The 21,906-nt window shown below is 50.2% G+C and overlaps 1 protein-coding gene across 1 annotated transcript in view; it reads left to right on the top strand.

Annotated features, from left to right (window-relative positions):
• Window positions 1–21,727: 21,727 nt before the first annotated feature.
• Window positions 21,728–21,906, top strand: part of NADK (NAD kinase) — a 48,037-nt gene continuing 47,858 nt past the window's right edge. The window contains exon 1 of the mRNA XM_075279600.1: window positions 21,728–21,869. The gene's annotated coding sequence lies outside the window, so the exon portion shown is untranslated. The remainder of the gene's footprint in view (window positions 21,870–21,906) is intronic.

Raw genomic sequence — 21,906 nt, 5'->3', positions numbered from 1 at the left:
GGAACGATGGAAGGTGAGTGATAGAAGGTGAGTGTAAGTGTTTGTTTTGTATTACATATTAAGGTGAAACATAATGAAGGGGGCCCATGAAACTGGGGGGCAAATGAAGGGGAGGGGGGGAACGGCATGACACTGGAGAACATGAAGGTGGTGGGGAGAGAACGGCATGACACTGGGGACAAAGATGGAGGGGGCCCAAAGAAACTGGGGGGCAAATGAAGGGGAGGGGGGAACAGCATGACACTGGGGCAGATGGAGGGGGGGAGAACAGCATGACACTGGGGCAGATGGAGGGGGGGAGAACAGCATGACACTGGGGCAGATGGAGGGGGTGGGGAGAGAACGGCATGGAACTGGGGACAGAGATGGAGGGGGCCCAATGAAACTGAAGGGGCAAATGAAGGGGAGGGGTAGAACGGCATGACACTGGGGCAGAGACGGGGACATCAAACTGTGGGCAGATGAAGGGGGAGAACGTGATGAAACTGGGGACAGAGATGGAGGGGGGACATGAAACTGCGGGCAGAGGAAGGGTGTATATGAAACTGGGGGAGAGATGGAGGGGGGGGCATATAATTTACTGATGACTGTAGGAGGTTTATACTGTGTGGGAGCACATAATAAATGAATGAGAATGGGTGGAATCAACATAAAAGTGGGTGGAGCTAAATTTGCAGCGGCGCGCAGAGCGCGCCGCACATTTTGCCCCTCTTTCTGCTCTTTAAGAGATTGGGAGGTATGGCGTTGGTGATGCCACACTCCTGCATGACGTCACTCGCTTCATCTGCAACGCACAGTGTCTCGACTCCCCCACCTCCTTTACAAGGGGGCCCACTGAGGCTCTGTCGCCCAAGGGCCCATAAAAACCTGGAGCCGGCCCTGCGGGCGGGCATTCAGGCCTCCTCTTCCTCCGATGTTCCGTCCTCCTCCGGCGCTCGCTAACTGATAATGGCCTGGGCGCATGCGCAGTAGCCGTAGTAGAAGCATTATGATATTGCGCATGCGCCCAGGCCATTAGCAGCGAGCGCCGGAGGAGAAGGACAGAACATCGGAGGAAGAGGAGGTCTGAATGCCTGCCCGCCCGCCCTGCACCGCTGGGTAAGTTTCACGTTCTGTTTCAGGCCGGCGTGACAGCAGGGCTGCCGGACACTTCCCATTCATTTCTATGGGAGCCGGCATGCGAGCGCTCCCCATAGAAATGAATGGACTGCTTTTTTCCATTCATTTCTATAGGGAGCGCTCGCATGCCGGCTCCCATAGAAATGAATAGGAAGTGTCCGGCAGCCCTGCTGTAACGCCGGCGTGTATGGCTGTGATACACGCCGGCGTTCGGTAGTGTGAATGCACCCTTACGGTGCCTTTTATGTATGTATGGAAGCGGCACGCAGACTTTGCTGCCGCTTCCATCCATATATAAGGCGCACCGGACTATAAGCCGCACTTACGATTTCTGAGGAAATCGTAGGTTTTTATGTGCGCCTTATAGTCCGGAAAATACGGTATATTCCTATTATATTATACTATGTCTATATGCCATATCCTGTCTTGAAATGCACCTCTGGGGCCATATAGTGGAAGGTGCCTGTCACGCCTCAGATTTTGGTGGAGGCGGTGACTCCATCTTGGGCCAGCCCCAGGTCGATGATACGGGTGTGGCCTTCTGCATCCAACATGATGTTCTTCGGCTTGATATCACTGTAATGAAATAAGAGAAGAAAATGACGATCTGCCCAGTGACATTGGAGACAGGGGATGGGTGACTACAAGACCAGGAGGACCCTAGGAAAGCCGGGTCAGAATGTAAAGGAGAGACATAGAAGGAAGAAAGTTCTTAATGGTGGACGATGCCGTGTCCATGGAGGAACTGTAGACCGCAAACAATCTCTGCTGTGTAGAATCTCGTGGGAAGAACAAAGAGAAAGCTCAGTCATAGCAAATCCCTGACTACATCCCCCGGCCTCGGCTTTTATCACCCAGCCTCCCTTGTAATTTATCTGGTATTTACCCCATGTTCTTACCTTACATTGCCGATGTTCAGGCAGCCGCACATCTTGATCAAAGATGCCAGGCTGCCACCAGACAGATACTCAGTGATGAAATACGCCCACTGCTCAGAGTGGTGTGCGGCATACAGGTGGCAAATGAAGGGGCATTCTCTGGCTGCGGCAAGCAGGGCCGGCGTCAGCACACGGCATAGTCAGGCAAGTGCCGGGGCCCACAGAGCCTCTGGGGGCCCCCCGGCACTTGCCCGCCCCAGCACTTGCCTGTCCCGATATCAGCTCATTGGCGTCCGACGGACGCCGATGAGCTGAATTAAATACATAGGCGATTAAAGCTGCGGCCCGGCTTGCATGTGTAGGCGCGATGACGTCATCACATCGCGCTTACACACGCACGCCGGGCCACACAGCTCCTGCTTTAATCGCGTATGTGAATGGAGTGAGAGAGAGGAGCGTCGGGGGAACGATGGGAGGTGAGTGTAAGTGTTTGTCTTTGGGGAGGGGGGGGGGGGACGGCATGACACTGGGGAAGATGAAGGGGGTGGGGAGAGAACGGCATGAAACTGGGGACAGAGATGGAGGGTGCCCAATGAAACTGGGGGGCAAATGGAGGCGGGGGAACGGCATGACACTGGGGATGATGGGGGGGGTGGAACAGCATGACTCTGGGGCAGAGACGGGGGACATGAAACTGGGCAGATGAAGGGGGAGAACATGATGAAACTGGGGACAGAGATGGAGAGGGGGACATGAAACTGGGGGCAGAGGAAGGATGTGTATGAAACGGGGAGAGATGGAGGGGGGGCATATAATTTACGGGTGACTGTAGGAGGATCATACTGTGTGGGAGCACATGATAAATTAATGAGAATGGGTGGAGTCAACATAAGTGGGTGGAGCCAAATTTGCTGTGGCGCGCAGAGCACATTTTGCCCCTCTTTCTACTCTTTAAAAATTGGGATGTATGGCATTGGTGACGCCACACTCCTGCATGACGTCACTCGCTTCATCTGCGACGCACAGTGTCTCAACTCCCCCGCCTCCTTTACAAGGGGGCCCACTGAGGCTCTGTCGCCCAAGGGCCCATAAAAACCTGGAGCCGGCCCTGGCGGCAAATATCTGCTGCTCTCTCAGGATGGTCTCCATATTGTCCCTTCCTTTGTTGATGGTCTTTATGGCCATGAAGGTTTGTCGGCCAGGGACTGATGCCAGGAAAACCTGAAGGAGACAAATAGAAAATGGTTATAACATCTAAAAGGAAAAGAGGCTCTGAATGTCCTGTGGCCTAAGGAACAGGGAAGGACGGAGGGACTGGTCAGACTGCGAGCGCCCAGGACCATCCGGCCGAGCTGAGCTATAGGCATCATGTAGTGTCAGCTCTGGGATTGTGTATGGAAAGGCCATAAAGGGGGACTCTACTATTACCATGTGGGAAAGGACAGAATAGGCACAAGATGGCTTTTTAGGTGGATTTGTTTGGGATCAGCATTTGCCTCCATTTAGAACACGTTTTTTTTTTACTTCTGTTTTTCTGATCCGTTTAATGGATGGCAACAAATGGTCGTCCATTTACATAGAGATCAATGTTAAAAAAAAACGGATCCATTTTCTACACAGAAGCGTAATCTACCATACTTATGTCTCTGTCCAGATAAAAATCTGCAAGATATGGCTTACATCATCAGAATAGAGCCTTATTCACATTGAATCAATGTATGTATTGTATAGCATAGACCAGGACATGGAAATAAACAGTCTGCCCCCCACAGCTCTGATCCTGAGATCCTCCATGAGTCTGAGTACCCCTTTATATTAACACTAAACCTAACTATGGTGATACACAGAACAGATGAGATATGGGGCCTACAACAGTGGTCAAGGGGGCAGGAAAGTCTCTGGGTGTCCTAATAGTCGCCCCATAGACCTAGACTACAATTAATATCTATCCAGTCTGCAATGTTGACAACAGGAAAAAAAAATGGGGGTCAAAATAATAAGAAGTTATAAAACTTACTTTGCCAAAGCTGCCCCTACCCAAGATCTTGTGGAGGATGAAGCGGCTGATGGTAAGGCCGGGGTAGGGGCCTGATGTTGTAGCGTCTTGGCTCCTGCCAGGGGTCGGCTCTTGTTCCTTCAATCCTTTATCCTGGGATCTTCTCTTCTTGGTCTTCTCCTTTAATCCATTGTCGCTCTCCTCTTCTCTCTTCCTTTTCTCTTCTCTCTTCTTCTCCTCTCCGTCATCTCCTCTTCCAGTGGACGCCATTCTGGTTGTCTCACTCAATCCAATAATTTCTAAAATGCAAAAAAAAATCTGTAGAAATCTGTAGAAACACTTCTTCTCTCTGCCGTCAACAGTTAAGAACTGAATGTCAGTTGGCCGTGTGCAGGTGACATGATGTCATGGCCGTGAGACCCTCAGGTAGCTGTGCCTGGCAGTGCTCCATTGCCCTGCACTGACATATACACTGTGGGGTTGGCATCATGGGGGACAGTCCAGTGTCCTGAGGATTAGGAGAGACCTTTATGGCGACTTCTAGTGCTGTATTATTAGTAGATGGGGAAGAAGTGACCGCTATATGAGGGCCGGCCGTGCCCATAGTCCATTATTATATAGTGTTACTACTAATGTGTATGGAAAGAATATATGTGTAATACATGTTCCTGGGGGTCTATAAAAGACATAATCATTTGAAAGGGCTCTGACAATGGTTATTGAGGCACTCTAATCTTCTTTATGGGGACACTCTAATGTTCTTTAGGGGCACTGTAATCTTCTTTAGGGGTATTCTAATCTTTAGGGGGCACTCTTGCACTAAGGTACAGAAAATGAACATGTGAAATTTCTGCCTCCTCTTACAATGAGCTTTACTCTATATTTAGTGTATCCAGGATAGAGAAGGGTTAACCATTTCATTGTAATAGCACCCCTGGTGGTTGGACCTATAGACCTGGGTTCTATGCATTGTATACAGACCATTGATGCTATATATATATATATATATATATGTGTGTGTGTGTGTGTATGTATAGGGTTCCTCCCCCTATAGGTATAACGCTCTCCTATATCTGCAGTGTATCCTGACCGATGCTTTTCATTCCGCCCCATGTCAGTTTATGTTGCAGGTGTCACCATGGATTTCACCTTTTACATAGGGTGAAATCTGCGCCGCACGCACCGCCATATGTTATGTATACCGCCATAAACACCGCACCATTTGGTATGATTTTTGCTAATGTGCAAATATTCTAGTGCCCAAGGAGGACGCCAATGAGTTGAATACATTGGCGATTAAAACAGGATCTGTCACAGCTCAGCGCCTGATTTACCGCGCTAACAACTCTGTGAGTGAGACTACAGAGAGAGCGGCGGGGGAGCGTTGGACGGTGAGTATAAGTGGGTTTTTGTGTTAAACATGGGGGAGGGGGGATGGCATGACACTGTGGGCAGAGATGGGGGGACATGAAACTGGGGGCACAGATGGAGGGGGGACATGAAACTGGGGGCAGATGGAAGGGTGACATGAAACTGGGGACAGAGGTAGAGGGGGGACATGAAACTGGGGGCAGAGATGGGGGGACATGAAACTGGGGGCATATGAAGGAGGTATATGAAACTGGGGGAGAGATGGAGTGGAGACATATAATGTGCGGGTGACTGTAGGAGGATTATACTGTGTGTGGGCAGTTGGAAAATGAATGAGTGGGCGGAGTCAACATAAAAGTGGGCAGAGCTATGGGGCATAATACTGTGCGCAGGGGCCACTATGGGGCATAATACTGTGTGCAGGGGCCACTATGGAGCATAATACTGTGTGCAGGGGCCACTATGGAGCATAATACTGTGTGCAGGGGCCACTATGGAGCATAATACTGTGTGCAGGGGCCACTATGGGGCATAATACTGTGTGCAGGGGCCACTATGGGGGATAATACTGTGTGCAGGGGCCACTATGGGGGATAATACTGTGTGCAGGGGCCACTATGGGGGATAATACTGTGTGCAGGGGCCACTATGGGGCATAATACTGTGTGTAGGGGTCACTTTGTGGCATAATACTGTGTGCAGGGACACTAAGGAGCATAATAGTGTTTGCAGGGGCCACTATGTGGTATAATAGAGAATGCGGGGGGGGGGGGGCATGTCAAAAGTTCACCACGGACCCCGCCATTCCTAGTTACACGTGTAACCGTGTAACTCAGTTGCGCTTCAATCATTTTGTTATATCCCATTCACCTCTAGGGGATGTGACAATTGGGGGTGATTTAGCATCAAAGATAGAGTTTCCTGGACTAAACAGAGGTGTTGGTGGTGCTGGATGCCAAAATAAACGGCAGATCATGTAGTAGAATCCAAAATAAGTGGCTTTATTCAGCTATAACAGGAACAAAACAACAAACAGCCTAGCCCACATACAGGGCAATACCTCACTTCTTGAACCCTGTCTAACCTATAGAGGGCAAGTCTTTAATGAGGCTTTTTCTCAGCGGTCTGGCTCACGCCGAGCCTAACCAAGTCCTTTACGGACACCAGTTCTCAGGGGACCGCCTGTCTGTCACCAACTCCTCCACTGGCAGCCCTCCCTCTCTGGAGTTGAGCCCTTTTCTCTGTTATGGGTGTGGTCAGAGTCCCATTTAACCCTGTTTTGGGTCGCTCTACAGCGCCCTCTAGGATCACACCCTTACAATCCCAGCAATTTCATCAGGATTTGTCCATTGGGACAACTGAAAATAGTGGAGATGTCCAGGCAAGCTAATGAGGATAGTAAAGAGAGAGAGAGCTGTCAGCCCGATGATCACTCATCTGATAGCTGTGGCCAGTTATAGACAATCTTAGCGGCCTCCTTAGGCCAGGACTCCACAGAGACGCAGACTCATTGGTGATCTCTACACAACCTGGTATGAGACAACATGTTGGATTTGTGGCAATTACAATATCACGGATGACTGACCTCTCATGTCCATGTGATGTGATGTTTTGTGACCCTACAGGTGTACACTGATACAAAAATAGGGGAAAGTGATGGAAAAATGTCCTGTAATGAATGTCTCCGGTGTAAGACATCTCCTGACATCGGATGGAATAATACTGCAGCGTGAACATTCATATAACAGGAGCCCAGAAGATGCAGAAATCATCACGGATGGTCTTCAAGGCTGGATATTTCCATTTAGTCCTTCTAGAAGATTTCACCTGCGAGAATAAATAGAAGAATTAGTCATAACAATACATTGTGATTTATTAGTAGGGTTGTATCATCGATATGACAATAAGTAATATTAAAGGGGTTAAAGGGCATAATACATACTGATGACCTAGCCGCAGAATGGGATAGGTCAGTATCAGATCGGTCAGGGTCTGACACCCGGACTCCGCACCGATCAGCTGATTTGGTTGCCTTATACAAGGTTTATATTCGCGTGAGTTGCAGTTCCCCATCACTGTAGGAGAGGTGCCCAGGGACCGACAGCTCTGCTCCTAGTCCCTTGATTGCAAACATAGCCATGGCTACTGTCCTCTAGAAGCAGTGTCTGGATGGCCAGGGCATCACACATGAAAATCAACTGTTTGCATTGTGTAGGATGTGTGGCAACCATCTAACTGATTTGCGGTCGTCATTTTTAAAGGGATTGTCTCTGTTGACACAATCCCTTTAAATTGTTAATGAAGGGTCATCCGATCGTCGCCTTCACTACCATTAGTTTAAACGAAGAGTCACAGAAAGCGCCCAACACGGTGCGGGGGATTGATTAAGACCGGCGCTCTGCATACACATACTGGAAGCCAGACAACCAAAAGGTGCAACAAAATGGAAAACATGTAGTAAGCCCATATAGATATATCCTGTACCGTATATATATACAGTGGGGCAAAATAGTATTTAGTCAGTCACCAATAGTGCAAGTTCCACCACTTAAAAAGATGAGAGGCGTCTGTAATTTACATTATAGGTAGACCTCAACTATGAGAGACAAAATGAGAAAACAAATCCAGAAAATCACATTGTCTGATTTTGTAAGAATTTATTTGCAAATTATGGTGGAAAATAAGTATTTGGTCAGTAACAAAATTTAATCTCAATACTTTGTTATATATCCTTTGTTGGCAATGACAGAGGTCAAACGTTTTCTGTAAGTCTTCACAAGGTTGGCACACACTGTTGTTAGTATGTTGGCCCATTCCTCCATGCAGATCTCCTCTAGAGCAGTGATGTTTTGGGGCTGTCGCTTGGCAACACGGACTTTCAACTCCCTCCAAAGGTTTTCTATAGGGCTGAGATCTGGAGACTGGCTAGGCCACTGCAGGACCTTGAAATGCTTCTTACAAAGCCACTCCTTCGTTGCCCTGGCGGTGTGCTTTGGACAGGGGCGGATCCAGGGCCGGGCGAGCCGGGCAACCGCCCGGGGCCCCGCGCTTAGCGGGGCCCCGCGGCCCGGCCCTAACAAAATGGACCCGGTCAGCTCGGCAGTCGGGCAAGTGCCAGGGCCCACAGAGCCTCTGGGGGCCCCCCGGCACTTGCCTGTCACCGTGACATAAGGGGCCCGGCGACAGCTACCTCTGCTACCCCCGCTCTTATCACAGACAAACTGTTTTAACTGTGCTAAGAGCGGGGGAAAGCTGAAAGGACCTTGTGTGACGTCATCCGTCACATGACTAGGTGGGCGTGTCTATAGCCCGTACAGTCCTGGAAAGAGAAGGAGAGATCTGCTGCGAGGTAATGAAGGGGAGGGGGAAGGGAGATGCAGGATGGAGAGTGTCTGTCTGTGTGTAAGTGTGTGTGAGTGTGTGTATATGTGTGTGAGTGTGTATGTGTGTGAGTGTGTGTATATGTGTGGTGAGGAGCAACAGTAACCTAGGGGCAGAGATGGAGGAGAGGACATGAAAATGTGGGTAGAGATGAGGGGTGCATGAAACTGGGGGCAGATGGAGGAAGGGTATGAAATGTCATGTGACATCAGTGTGTTATTAAAGATGGCCAACACCACCAAAGACTGCAGCGGAGCCGGAGACAGGTAAGTAACTTTTTTTTTTATGTGTGTATCTCCCCTCGGTCTCCGATTATTATACTCTGGGGTCTGAAAATACCCCAGAGTATAATAATTGTTTGTGGGTGTTCATTATCGGGCATAATCCCGTGTGCAGGGGCCACAATGGGGTGTAATATTGTGTGCAGGGGCCACAATGGGGTATAATACTATGTGCAGGAGCCACTATGGGACATAATTGAGCGTGCAGGAATGCGGCGGGGGGGGGGGGGGTAGTCGGTCGAGATCTTCGGTGTCGGTCAGGAAGGGGGAGGGGCCCATGTCAAAAGTTCGCCACGGGGCCCCGCCATTCCTAGTTACGCCACTGTACGCGATTAAAGCAGGAGCTGTGACCTCAGCTCCTGCTTTAAAGCTCCGGCCTGGCTTGCATGTGTAGGCGCGATGACGTCATCACATCGCGCCTACACACGCAAGCCGGGCCGTAGCTAAGCAGGAGCTGAGGTCACAGCTCCTGCTTTAATCGCGTATATGACTGGAGTGAGAGAGAGGAGCGTCGGGGGAACGATGGAAGGTGAGTGATAGAAGGTGAGTGTAAGTGTTTGTTTTGTATTAAATATTAAGGTGGAACATAATGAAGGGGGCCCATGAAACTGGGGGGCAAATGAAGGGGAGGGGGGGAACAGCATGACACTGGGGCAGAGACGGGGGACATTAAACTGTGGGCAGATAAAGGGGGAGAACGTGATGAAACTGGGGACAGAGATGGAGGGGGGGACATGAAACTGGGGACAGAGGAAGGGTGTATATGAAACTGGGGGAGAGATGGAGGGGGGGGCATATAATTTACAGGTGACTGTAGGAGGATCATACTGTGTGGGAGCACATGATAAATGAATGAGAATGGGTGGAATCAACATAAAAGTGGGTGGAGCCAAATTTGTCGCGGCACGCAGAGCGCGCCGCACATTTTACATTTTACATTTTACCCCTCTAGGAGGTATGGCGTTGGTGACGCCACACTCCTGCATGACGTCACTCGCTTCATCTGCGACGCACAGTGTCTCGACTCCCCCACCTCCTTTACAAGGAGACCCACTGAGGCTCTGTCGCCCAAGGGCCCATAAAAACCTGGAGCCGGCCCTGGGTCAGCATGTCCCGACTGAATACATAGGCATTTAAAGCAGGAGGTGTCACAGCTCAGCTCCTGTTTTAACGCTGAGCTCCGGCATTTGTAGTCGCGATGTGATGATGTCACATCGTGCCTACAATATGTGTATGAGGGAGAGAGCTGCGGGGGAACGAGGGAAGGTGAGTGTGTGTGAGAACAGTATGACGCTGGGGCAGATGAACGGAGGGAGAACGGCATGACACTGGAGCAGATAGAGGGGGGGAGAACAGCATGACACTGGGGCAGATAGAGGGGGGAGAACAGCATGACACTGGGGCAGATGAAAGGGGGAGAACGGCATGACACTGGGGCAGAGACGGGGGGGACATGAAACTGGGCAGATAAAGGGGGAGAATGGCATGAAACTGGGGACAGAGATAGAGAGGGGGGACATGAAACTAGGGGTAGATGAAGGGTGTATATGAAAATGGGGAGAGATGGAGGGGGGGACATATAATTTATGGGTGACTGTAGGAGGATTATACTGTGTGGAATCACATGAAAAATGAATGAGAATGGGCGGAGTCAACATAAAAGTGGGCAGGGCCTAATTTGCTGCGGCGCGCTGCGCGTAGGGCCCCGCCAAAGTCAATTGCCCAGGGCCCCGCAAACCCTGGATCCGCCACTGGCTTTGGATCATTGTCATGTTGAAAGACCCAGCCACGTTTCATCTTCAATGCCCTTGCTGATGGAAGGAGGTTTGCACTCAAAATATCACGATACATGGCCCCATTCATTCTTTCATGTACCCGGATCAGTCGTCCTGGCCCCTTTGCAGAGAAACAGCCCCAAAGCATGATGTTTCCACCCCCATGCTTTACAGTAGGTATGGTGTTTGATGCATGCAACTCAGTATTCTTTTTCCTCCAAACACGAAAAGTTGTGTTTCTACCAAACAGTTCCAGTTTGGTTTCATCAGACCATAGGACATTCTCCCAATACTCTTCTGGATCATCCAAATGCTCTCTAGCAAACTTCAGACGGACCCGGACATGTACTGGCTTAAGCAGTGGGACACGTCTGGCACTGCAGGATCTGAGTCCCTGGCGGCGTAGTGTGTTACTGATTGGTAGGCTTTGTTACATTGGTCCCAGCTCTCTGCAGTTCATTCACTAGGTCCCCCCGCGTGGTTCTGGGATTTTTGCTCACCGTTCTTGTGATCATTTTGACCCCAAGGGGTGAGATTTTGCGTGGAGCCCCAGATCGAGAGAGATTATCAGTGGTCTTGTATGTCTTCTAATTATTGCTCCCACAGTTGATTTCTTCAATCCAAGCTGGTTGCCTATTGCAGATTCAGTCTTCCCAGCCTGGTGCAGGGCTACAATTTTGTTTCTGGTGTCCTTTGACAGCTCTTTGGTCTTCACCATAGTGGAGTTTGGAGTCTGACTGTTTGAGGGTGTGCACAGGTGTCTTTTTGTACTGATAAGTTTAAACAGGTGCCATTACTACAGGTAATGAGTGGAGGAAAGAGGAGACTCTTAAAGAAGAAGTTACAGGTCTGTGAGAGCCAGAAATCTTGATTGTTTGTAGGTGACCAAATACTTATTTTCCACCATAATTTGCAAATAAATTCTTACAAAATCAGACAATGTGATTTTCTGGATTTGTTTTCTTATTTTGTCTCTCATAGTTGAGGACTACCTATCATGTAAATTACAGACGCGTCTCATCTTTTTAAGTGGTAGAACTTGCACTATTGGTGACTGACTAAATACTTTTTTGCCCCACTATATATATATATATATATATATATATATATATATATACTGAAGCAGTTATGAGAATCTTATCACTACTAGTCCAGCTGGATGCAGAAGGATCAATGGCAATGGAGGCCATTGGGGTAGGTGAGTGGCTTTCTCGTTTTTTATTTTACACCTTCCCGGGGTCGGGGTCACCCAAAGGGTTTATGGTTATCTTGAAAACCCCTTTAGGCCGAGGCCCCAAGTTCTTGAAGAATTCACATCGTGGGGCCTCAATGCTAGGATTACTCAGAAGTGGCATCCTACAGTGAAAACTCTACAGTACATGGCCACCACAAATACCAGCTGGCTAAACATGGGCTGTGGTCTTAGGGATTGTGTCGGGAGACTTATTTTTTGATGTTCTTAGTATATAAGGTTATTAAAGAATTGATGCCAACATCCCATAGGCTAGATTAATATGGCATAGGTCAATACCCATTTTCCAGGTGGACTAACTACTGAGAGGTCAATGGCAACATGGACTACGATTATGAAGAGTTCAATGCCAACGTCCCTGGTGTTCTAGAGCAGTAATGGGTTAATATTAGAGATGAGGGAACACTGTTCAGATCAGCCGTTCCGAACAGCACGCTCCCATAGAAATGAATGGAAGCACCTGGCACGTACACTTTACCGGCGGCCGGTCGCCGTGCCAGGTGCTTCCATTCATTTCTATGGGAGCGTGCTGTTCGGAACGGCTGATCCAAACAGTGTTCGCTCATCTCTAATTAATATCAGCATCCCTGGTGGTCTAGTGTGATGAGGGAGAGAATCGTGATGGGTGGTCTAGTGTATTATACAGGTATCTCTGACATGAAGCTGAGCTGGATGAATCCAGTGCTATCCCTGCACTGTATAGCGGAGCTGTCTGTTTTGGGGCAGCGGACTCTGAATAGGAATCGTATGGGGGAGACATGAATTTTCACTAATACTGCAATACTACAATGACATGGCCGAGCAGTCACCTACCGTCCAGATGACAATCCTGCTGTTACATCTCTGACCAGGCGTCATGTCTTCCAATGTGCCCATAATCTTCATAGATATTCATCTCCTTACATAACAAGATTAGCTCCTCGAATCCAAAGCTTTCGTCTTACTCACTCCACAAGCCAGTCATCTGTGCAGACACGACACGGATTAGACTCTGCATTCACCACTTATAATACTGATATCCATATACAGGCAGACGTGCTGTAAACCGTACAACCAATGTGGCAAATGGGATTTTCTGCTGACATCGGGTACACAGTAATGCTTCATCACTCTGGATTAATGATAAGAAATTGATAGTGGGGGCAATAAAATATTTATTAAAGGGGCATTCTTATATTCATAGCTTGGACTTGGCATGAAGGTCCCATGTCTGTGACCCGCACATATCATGTGAACCGGCGTACCTCTATCTCTGAATGAAGAGGTGTGCTGGGCTATTATCAGATTCTGTGTCCAGGGTAGTGGACCTTCTGGAGACTGGAGTTAGGACCCTTATCTACACTGAATTGCTACCTTATCAGTTGTACATACTTTGGCCTTCTGATCTCCAACAATTCTTCATGGCGTAGATTCCTCTAGGGCAGGGGTAGGGAACCCTTGGCTCTCCAGCTGCTGTGAAACTACAACTCCCAACATGCTCCATTAACTTCCATGGGAGTTCCAAGAACAGCAAAGCCAGTATGCATGCTGGGAGTTGTAGTTTTGCAACAGCTGGAGAGCCGTACGTTCCCTACCCCTGCACTAGGTGTTGAAATCATTCTGCAAGAATTCAGGCCAATGGAGACCAGATAGGTTTTTGCATTTGAAGATTAAATGGCGGCACTGACATGTCCTGAACAGCCTGTTCCCAGAGATGCTCTATTGCTGTTTCCTAAACTATTGCTTGTGACCCCCTGGAGGTGGTGACCCTTCAATAATGCTTGTTCCATTAAGGCATTGCAGTTCAGAAATAGTCACTGATTGATAAGTGAGTGGCCAGGGCAAGTGGGTGAGCGGATGGACTAGGCGGCATGAGGGAAGGCTGATGGGAGGATAAACAGATGGGCAGGATGGAGGCGCTCGCATAGTGAAGAAACATGTGGGCAGGCAATGTGTAAGTAGTCACGACCACAAGTGCCAAGGAATGTTCAGGATATTGGCTCATGTAGTTAAGGAGGTGCTCCTTAAAGGGATTCTATCATTAAAATGCTATTTTTTCTCATTAACACGTAGGAGTAGCCTTAAGAAAAGCTATTCTTCTCCAACCTTTACATGTCTTCTCCGTGCCGCCGTTCAGTAGAAGTCCGGGTTTTCTTCAGTATGCAAATGAGTTCTCTTGCAGCACTGGGGGCGGTCCCCAATGCTGCGAGAGAAATCTCCAGCGCGCTTATATCTTTGTCTGGAACGGCCTCTCTCCGCATCTTATTCCGCCATCAGTTCAACGGAGTATAGAGCGTAAGCAGCCACAAATAAATGGCCGCGGGCATGTGCAGTCGACTCTGCCCGAGGCCCAATGGTGGAGCCGTCTGCACATGCGTATCAGGAACCAAGACTAACAGCACTTATTCCTCAGGGATGGTGGGGGCTAGAGAAGACATTCCAACTGTGCAGGAACCATTGGAGCGGAACCTATTCTGACATATTAAGGATTGGAATTGGTGAAAGATCCTCTTTAAAAACAGATGCAATGTCCGTTAATTTCATGGATCCCCTACAGACTTGATGGATACATGATTAAAAAAAAACAACAAAACAAAACATGATAAAAAAACCAGACCTGTGAATAGTCGCACTGCAATCACGGGGGAACATTTACCAGCCAGTTGGGCCTATTTTGTCTTACTTTCCATACATGGTAGATGAGAATGGATAAAGACAAAGGTCCATCCAGTCCAACCTATAACCCTACAGTGTTGATCCAAAGGAAGGCAACCCCCCCCCCCCCATGAAGCTGATTCCAATTGCCCCATGTCAGGGGGACAAATTCCTTCCCGACTCCAATTCTGGCAATCACTGTAAAACCCGGATCAACATATCTGTAACAAAATCTAAAATCTGTAATAGTTTTCCATTTAAGAAAGGTGTCCAGGCCCTCTCTGAGCTTGTACAATGAATCCGCCATCACCATATCCTGGGGCAGTGATCGCTGTGGCCTCGCTCCTCTTACTGTACAGGATTGTGTATTTGTACATTGTGACTAGATCGACCCCTACATGTCTTTTTTTCCTAAACTGAATAAACTCAAATGTCTCTGTCTCTTTTTCTTCCAATCCCCCCCGTTCCCCTAATTGCCTTGGTGACTGAGACCCCTCCAATACTGATCCCTGTGGCACCTCACTGGTGACTAAGACTCATACAATACTGACCCCTGTGGCACCCCACTGGTGACTGAGACCCGTCCAACACTGACCCCTATGGCACCCCACTGGTGACTAAGACTCATACAATACTGACCCCTGTGGCACACCACTGGTGACTGAGACCCCTCCAATACTGACCCCTGTGGCACCCCACTGGTGACTGTGGCCCCTCCAATACTAACCCCCAAATCACCCCACTGGTGACTGAGACCCATCCAATACTGACCCCCAAGGCACCCCACTGGTGACTGAGACCCCTCCAGTACTGATCCCTGTGGCACACTACACTGGTGTCTAAAACCCCTCCAATCCTGACCCCTGTGGTACCCCACTGGTGACAGAGACCCCTCCAATATTGACCCCTGTGGCACCCCACTGGTGACTGTGGCCCCTCCAATACTAACCCCTGAAGCACCCCACTGGTGACTGAGACCCATCCAATACTGATCCCTGTGGCACCTCACTGGTGACTAAGACTCATACAACACTGACCCCTATGGCACCCCACTGGTGACTAAGACTCATACAATACTGACCCCTGTGGCACACCACTGGTGACTGAGACCCCTCCAATACTGACCTCTGAGGCACCTCACTGGTGACTGAGACCCCTCCAATACTGACCCCTGTGGCACCCCACTGGTGACTGTGGCCCCTCCAATACTAACCCCCAAAGCACCCCACTGGTGACTGAGACCCATCCAATACTGACCCCCAAGGCACCCCACTGGTGACTGAGACCCCTCCAGTACTGATCCCTGTGGCGCACTACACTGGTGTCTAAAACCCCTCCAATCCTGACCCCTGTGGTACCCCACTGGTGACAGAGACCCCTCCAATATTGACCCCTGTGGCACCCCACTGGTGACTGTGGCCCCTCCAATACTAACCCCCGAAGCACCCCACTGGTGACTGAGACCCATCCAATACTGACCCCTATGGTACCCCAGTGGTGACTGAGACCCCTCCAATACTAACCCCCGAAGCACCCCACTGGTGACTGAGACCCATCCAATACTGACCCCTATGGCACCCCACTGGTGACTGAGACCCCTCCAATACTGACCTGTGACTGATATTTACCATTAACCCCTTCCCGCCACTGGTACTCTTCAATTTTTGACTGCCCTGCCAAACCCTATAACTTTCATTTTTCTAGTCACAGAGCCAATGTGTGCGGGACAAATTGTAGTGGTATCCTTTAATATTCTGTATGTTGTACTGGGAAGCTGGAAAAAAAATTCAGAATGGGATAGCAAACTGTGTTTGTGTGACTTTCTTAAAGACTTTGTTGGTATGGCTTTTGCCTGTGCAGCCAAATTGACGTCACCTGTGTTTTATGGGTCGGATTCCTGGGATACCCAATTTCTATAGTTTTCTTTATGTTTTAACCCCCTCAAAAAAAATCCAAAACTGCAAAAAAAAAATCTTCACCTCGCCACATTCTTTTTAACCGCTATAAGACCAGCCTTACTTCATAAGGTTCCCGGATTTCATAGAAACAGGACACTTCCCACCCCACATATGGGGCGGGTGGGGATCGCCCCAGGGGGAATGTTTACACTTTGAGGGGGCTCACATAGCAATGCCCATATTCAGAGTTCACAAAGCTACATGGCTAGTTTCCGGGGCCACTTTTTGGCCTCTTCTTATATATGGGCACATTTGTTATGTGCCAGTCTCATGGGGCTGACCCTGTTTCTAGAGAATCCTTAAATATTACATATAAGGGTGTATTATTGTAGGACATTTCTGCAGAACCCGGGGGTGACACAGATGATTTGTCTATGTTAGTGTATTAGCCGCCTCTGCACTGCCCCCTGGGCTCCGGCAGGTGACAGTGACATTATCTCGTGTCGCACAGACCCGGCACATGAACACATACATGTAACATAACTCCCATATTACTTTGGAGGGGGCCACAGTCTGTTTCACATTTCTTGTTATTTAGACACATAATGGCAAGAAATAAGGTGCAAAAAAAGTTGTGAATTCGATAAATAACCCCCAATGTGTTTTATAAACGGCCATTACAAAAATGTCCATCAACCGGCTGTTCACTGTTGTGTGTACGAGGCCTTGTACAGCCCCAGCACTCACAGTCGTCTGCTGTTATATCTGTCATAAGGAAGGACAAGGGGGCGTCAGAGAGCAGCATATGGGGGGTGGGGGGACAGACAGCAGCATTTCGGTGGTGGGCTCTTTATTATATTTTCTTGCTTGGTCGGGTCCAGTAAGTTGCCTGTTAGATTGAAAAGGGCTCCATCCCCTCCATGTACACCCCCCCCTCCATGTGCAACCCCCCCTCCCCTCCATGTACACCCCTCCCTCCATGTGCAACCCCCCCTCCCCTCCATGTACACCCCCCCCCCTCCATGTGCAACCCCCCCTCCATGTGCAACCCCCCCTCCCCTCCATGTACACCCCCCCTCCCCTCCATGTACACCCCTCCCTCCATGTGCAACCCCCCCTCCATGTACACCCCCCCCCTCCGTGTACAACCCCCCCATGTACACCCATCCCCAGCCTCATAATGTAATACACAATCCACAGGGCAAATGTAGGACTTAGCAAATTTCTCATTTATTAAAGATTTTTGATTTCACAAATCTCATTTGTACATTCTATAGGAATCAGCAAATAACAGGGCAGAGCATCACTCTCCTATCAGTCTCCTCAGTGCAGAGCATCGCTCCCTCATCAGTCTCTCAGTGCAGAGAATTGCTCCTCCATCAGTCTCCTCAGTGCAGAGCATCGCTCCCTCATCAGTCTCTCAGTGCAGAGAATTGCTCCTCCATCAGTCTCCTCAGTGCAGAGCATCGCTCCCTCATCAGTCTCTCAGTGCAGAGAATTGCTCCTCCATCAGTCTCCTCAGTGCAGAGCATTGCTCCCCTATCAGTCTACTCAGTGCAGAGCATCACTCCCCCATCAGTCTCCTCAGTGCAGAGCATCACTCCCCTATCAGTCTCCTCAGTGCAGAGCATCGCTCCCTCATCAGTCTCTCAGTGCAGAGAATTGCTCCTCCATCAGTCTCCTCAGTGCAGAGCATCGCTCCCCTATCAGTCTCCTCAGTGCAGAGCATCACTCCCCTATCAGTCTCCTCAGTGCAGAGCATCACTCCCCTATCAGTCTCCTCAGTGCAGAGCATCACTCCCCTATCAGTCTCCTCAGTGCAGAGCATCACTCCCCTATCAGTCTCCACAGTGCAGAGCATCACTCCCCTATCAGTCTCCTCAGTGCAGAGCATCACTCCCCTATCAGTCTCCTCAGTGCAGAGCATCGCTCCCCTATCAGTCTCCTCAGTGCAGAGCATCGCTCCCCTATCAGTCTCCTCAGTGCAGAGCATCACTCCCCTATCAGTCTCCTCAGTGCAGAGCATCGCTCCCCTATCAGTCTCCTCAGTGCAGAGCATCACTCCCCTATCAGTCTCCTCAGTGCAGAGCATCACTCCCCTATCAGTCTCCTCAGTGCAGAGCATCACTCCCCTATCAGTCTCCTCAGTGCAGAGCATCACTCCCCCATCAGTCTCCACAGTGCAGAGCATCACTCTCCTATCAGTCTCCTCAGTGCAGAGCATCACTCCCCCATCAGTCTCCTCAGTGCAGAGCATCACTCCCTCATCAGTCTCCTCAGTGCAGAGCATCACTCCCCTATCAGTCTCCTCAGTGTAGAGCATTGCTCCTCCAACAGTCTCCTCAGTGCAGAGCATCACTCCACCCTCATTCTCCACAGTGCAGATCATCACTCCCCTATCAGTCTCCTCAGTGCAGAGCATTGCTCCTCCAACAGTCTCCTCAGTGCAGAGCATCACTCCCCTATCAGTCTCCTCAGTGCAGAGCATCACTCCCCTATCAGTCTCCTCAGTGCAGAGCATCACTCCCCTATCAGTCTCCTCAGTGCAGAGCATTGCTCCTCCAACAGTCTCCTCAGTGCAGAGCATCACTCCCCTATCAGTCTCCTCAGTGCAGAGCATTGCTCCTCCATCAGTCTCCACAGTGTAGAGCATCACTCCCCAATCAGTCTCCTCAGTGCAGAGCATTGCTCCTCCATCAGTCTCCTCAGTGCAGAGCATCACTCCCCTATCAGTCTCCTCAGTGCAGAGCATCACTCCCCTATCAGTCTCCTCAGTGCAGAGCATCACTCCCCTATCAGTCTCCTCAGTGCAGAGCATCGCTCCCCTATCAGTCTCATCAGTGCAGAGCATCACTCCCCTATCAGTCTCCTCAGTGCAGAGCATCACTCCCCTATCAGTCTCCTCAGTGCAGAGCATCACTCCCCCATCAGTCTCCACAGTGCAGAGCATCACTCTCCTATCAGTCTCCTCAGTGCAGAGCATCACTCCCTCATCAGTCTCCTCAGTGCAGAGCATCACTCCCCTATCAGTCTCCTCAGTGCAGAGCATTGCTCCTCTATCAGTCTCCTCAGTGCAGAGCACCACTCCACCCTCAGTCTCCACAGTGCAGAGCATCACTCCCCTATCAGTCTCCTCAGTGCAGAGCATCGCTCCTCCATCAGTCTCCTCAGTGCAGAGCATCACTCCCCTATCAGTCTCCTCAGTGCAGAGCATCACTCCCCTATCAGTCTCCTCAGTGCAGAGCATCACTCCCCTATCAGTCTCCTCAGTGCAGAGCATCACTCCCCTATCAGTCTCCACAGTGCAGAGCATCACTCCCCTATCAGTCTCCTCAGTGCAGAGCATCACTCCCCTATCAGTCTCCTCAGTGCAGAGCATCACTCCCCTATCAGTCTCCTCAGTGCAGAGCATCGCTCCCCTATCAGTCTCCTCAGTGCAGAGCATCACTCCCCTATCAGTCTCCTCAGTGCAGAGCATCGCTCCCCTATCAGTCTCATCAGTGCAGAGCATCACTCCCCTATCAGTCTCCTCAGTGCAGAGCATCACTCCCCTATCAGTCTCCTCAGTGCAGAGCATCACTCCCCTATCAGTCTCCTCAGTGCAGAGCATCACTCCCCCATCAGTCTCCACAGTGCAGAGCATCACTCTCCTATCAGTCTCCTCAGTGCAGAGCATCACTCCCCCATCAGTCTCCTCAGTGCAGAGCATCACTCCCTCATCAGTCTCCTCAGTGCAGAGCATTGCTCCTCCAACAGTCTCCTCAGTGCAGAGCATCACTCCACCCTCATTCTCCACAGTGCAGAGCATCACTCCCCTATCAGTCTCCTCAGTGCAGAGCATTGCTCCTCCAACAGTCTCTTCAGTGCAGAGCATCACTCCCCTATCAGTCTCCTCAGTGCAGAGCATCACTCCCCTATCAGTCTCCTCAGTGCAGAGCATCACTCCCCTATCAGTCTCCTCAGTGCAGAGCATTGCTCCTCCAACAGTCTCCTCAGTGCAGAGCATCACTCCCCTATCAGTCTCCTCAGTGCAGAGCATTGCTCCTCCATCAGTCTCCACAGTGCAGAGCATCACTCCCCAATCAGTCTCCTCAGTGCAGAGCATTGCTCCTCCATCAGTCTCCTCAGTGCAGAGCATCACTCCCCTATCAGTCTCCTCAGTGCAGAGCATCACTCCCCTATCAGTCTCCTCAGTGCAGAGCATCACTCCCCTATCAGTCTCCTCAGTGCAGAGCATCGCTCCCCTATCAGTCTCATCAGTGCAGAGCATCACTCCCCTATCAGTCTCCTCAGTGCAGAGCATCACTCCCCTATCAGTCTCCTCAGTGCAGAGCATCACTCCCCCATCAGTCTCCACAGTGCAGAGCATCACTCTCCTATCAGTCTCCTCAGTGCAGAGCATCACTCCCTCATCAGTCTCCTCAGTGCAGAGCGTCACTCCCTCATCAGTCTCCTCAGTGCAGAGCGTCACTCCCTCATCAGTCTCCTCAGTGCAGAGCATCACTCCCCTATCAGTCTCCTCAGTGCAGAGCATTGCTCCTCTATCAGTCTCCTCAGTGCAGAGCACCACTCCACCCTCAGTCTCCACAGTGCAGAGCATCACTCCCCTATCAGTCTCCTCAGTGCAGAGCATTGCTCCTCCATCAGTCTCCTCAGTGCAGAGCATCACTCCCCTATCAGTCTCCTCAGTGCAGAGCATCACTCCCCTATCAGTCTCCTCAGTGCAGAGCATCACTCCCCTATCAGTCTCCTCAGTGCAGAGCATCACTCCCCTATCAGTCTCCTCAGTGCAGAGCATCACTCCCCCATCACTCCTCAGTGCAGAGCATCGCTCCCCTATCAGTCTCCTCAGTGCAGAGCATCACTCCCCTATCAGTCTCCACAGTGCAGAGCATCACTCCCCTATCAGTCTCCTCAGTGCAGAGCATCACTCCCCCATCACTCCTCAGTGCAGAGCATGGTTCCCCTGTTAGTCTCCCCGGTGCAGAGCATGGTTCCCCTGTTAGTCTCCCCGGTGCAGACCACACGTATCCCTCAGACATCCACCATATTACGGTTTCTCCCTCCAGAGCCTGGTTGCCAGTAAGCTCCTCCCCTTCCTGTGGGATCACGTGCTCTCCTTTAACTCCTTCCACTCCGGCATCTCCCCTGCGCTCGGGGCCCATTCTGGAGCGGAGGGTGGGGGGCTCGGGCTACAGTCTGGCTGCCATGGGAGAGACGTAGACGGGAGACAGCGGAAGACGGCACCTGAGGAGAGGCGGCCATGATGTAGAGGAGCCGGCCTGTAAGTCACATGTACAGAGGAGGCCGAGTACTGGGGG

The sequence above is a fragment of the Leptodactylus fuscus genome, chromosome 6 (genome assembly GCF_031893055.1).
Source record: "Leptodactylus fuscus isolate aLepFus1 chromosome 6, aLepFus1.hap2, whole genome shotgun sequence".
Taxonomy (NCBI): Eukaryota; Metazoa; Chordata; class Amphibia; order Anura; family Leptodactylidae; genus Leptodactylus; species Leptodactylus fuscus.
Note: the sequence above shows the minus strand (reverse complement) of the source record. Positions and strands in the feature narration are given on the sequence as shown.